Source organism: Hyaena hyaena, unplaced genomic scaffold, assembly GCF_003009895.1.
Source record: "Hyaena hyaena isolate Hyena2069 unplaced genomic scaffold, ASM300989v1 scaffold_19, whole genome shotgun sequence".
Taxonomy (NCBI): Eukaryota; Metazoa; Chordata; class Mammalia; order Carnivora; family Hyaenidae; genus Hyaena; species Hyaena hyaena.
In genome coordinates this window covers 3,229,775-3,232,177 of record NW_024080651.1, presented here as the reverse complement: position 1 = coordinate 3,232,177, position 2,403 = coordinate 3,229,775, and the positions used below count along the sequence as shown (strand labels likewise).

At 39.1% G+C, this 2,403-nt stretch overlaps 1 pseudogene; it reads left to right on the top strand.

The window, feature by feature from the left end:
• The first annotated feature begins 733 nt into the window (after positions 1 to 733).
• LOC120227907 lies at positions 734 to 1,192 on the top strand (annotated as a pseudogene).
• Positions 1,193 to 2,403: the final 1,211 nt, after the last annotated feature.

Sequence of the window (2,403 nt, the reverse complement as noted above, 5' to 3'; positions counted from 1 at the left end):
CTCAACAATGGTGTGAAGACCACTCAGTGGGGGAAAGAATGGTCTCATCAACAAATGGTGATGGACAACTAAATTTTCAGCTGCAAAAGAATAAATTTGAACCCCTGCCTCGTACTCTACACTAGAATGAACTGAAAATGCATCAAAGACCCAAACATAAGGGCAAATCAATGAAACTCTTAATTAGAAAACAAAGGAGTTAGGGGCTCCTAGGTGGCTCAGTTGTTTAAGCATTTGACTTCAGCTCAGGTCATGATCTCACAGTTCCTGAGTTTGAGCCCTGCAGTGGGCTCTCTGCTGTCAGCACAGATTCTGCTTCGGATCCTCTCTCCCCATCTTTTTCTGCCCCTCTCCCGCTTGTGCTCATGCTCTCTCTCTCAAAAATAAACATTTAAAAAATTGAAAAATTAAAAAAGAAAACACAGGAATAAATTTTTGTGACCTTGAGTTAGGCAGTGATTTTTATTTTATTTTTCTTGAGAAATAGCTGTGCCCAACATGGGACTTGAACTCACAACCCAGAATAAGCAATAGTTGCATGCTCTACTGACTGAGCCAGCCAGGTCCACCATAGGCAGTGATTTCTTAAATACCCAAAAGACCAGTAATGAAAGAAAAAGTAGGTAAATTGGAGTTAATTAAAATTTGACACTTTTGTGTGTCAAAGAACAGCATCTAGAAAGTGAAAAGAGGCCTTCTACCAGAGGCTACATGCTGCCTTTTGAGCCACGCTATGTGTCTAATGATCCCTGAGAGTCCCAGCACATCTTGCAAGTACTCAACACCAGTATTGATGGGCAGTGGAAAATAGACTTTGCCATCACTGCAGTTAAGGTTGTGGGGTAAAGATATGCGCATGTGGTGTTGAGGAAAGCAGAGACATCTACCTTACCAAGAGGGCAGGAGTGCTCTTTGAGGATGAGGTGGAATGTGTGATCACCATTATGCAGAATTCACACGAGTGAGATCTTATCTCAGACTGGTTCTGGAACAGACAAAGGGATGTGAAGGATGGAAAATACAAGTAGATCCTGACCAATGGTCTGGGCAGCAAACTTCACGAGTACTTAGTATGAAGAAAACTTGAGCCCACAAAGGGCTGTGTCACTTCTAGGGACTTGGTGTCCCAGGCCAGCACACTAAGGCCACAGGCTACTGAGGCTTCACTGTGGATGTGTCCAAGAAGAAATAAATCTATAGGCCTTGTCTGCTAATCTGTTAAGTTTATGCACCAAGTTTATGCTTCTTTATTAAAAAAAAATAAAGGAACGTGAAAAAATCCTACATAATCGAAGAAAATATTTGCAAATCAGTACGTGATAACGGACTTGTGTTAAGAATACATGAAGAACTCTGGGGCACCTGGGTCCCTCAGTCTGTTAAGCATCCAACTCTTGATTTTGGCTCAGGTCATGATCTCACATTCATGGGATTGAGCCCTGTGTCCAGCTGTGTGCTGACTATGCAGGGTCTGCTTGGGATTCTCTCTGTCTCTGTCCCTGTCCTGCTTGCATGTGCCCTCTCAAAATAAATAAACATTAAAAAATATATATATAAAGAACTCTTACAACTCATGATAAAAAGACAATCCAATTAAAAAATGAACAAAGTATTCAAATAGATATTTCTCAAAGAATATGTACAAATGACCAATAAACACATGAAAAGGTATTAGTCATCAGGGCAATAAGGTCAAAACCATAGTGAAATACCACTTCATACCTACTAAGATGCCTTAAAAGTAAAAATGATAAATGTTGGTGAGGATGTGGAGAAATTGGAGCCCCCTCATACATTGCTGGTGAGAATGTAAAATGGTGCAGCCATTGAGGAAAACCATTTAGCATTTTTTTAGAATGCTAAATATGGAGCTTCTATATGGTACAGTAATTCTACTCCTATTATATATGTAGGAGAGAAATGAAAAAATTTGTCCACACAAATCTTGTACGTAAATGTTCATGGCAGATGAACATTTAGTTGATACAACCTGTAAGTATATCAATTAACTCTTGAGTGGATAAACAGAATGTGGTATGTTCATACAGGGAAATATTCAGCCATACAAAAGGAAGAAGTATTAACACATGATAAAAACCTTGAAAATATTCTGAATGAAAGAAGCCAGTTACAAGAGATCACATATTGTATGATTCCATTTATGTGAAACTTTCAGGATAGGCAAATCCACAGAGACAGAAAGTAGATTACTACTTGCCAAGTACTTGGGGAGAAGGAGTGGGAATGACTGTTAATGGTATGGGACTTCTTTTGTGGGTGATAGAAATATTAAAATCGTGGAATGGTTACAAAACTCTGTGAATAAATAAAAAACCACTGAGCTTCATAGTTTAATAGGATAAATTTGGAGTACCTGGGTGGCTCAGTTGGTTAAGCATCTGA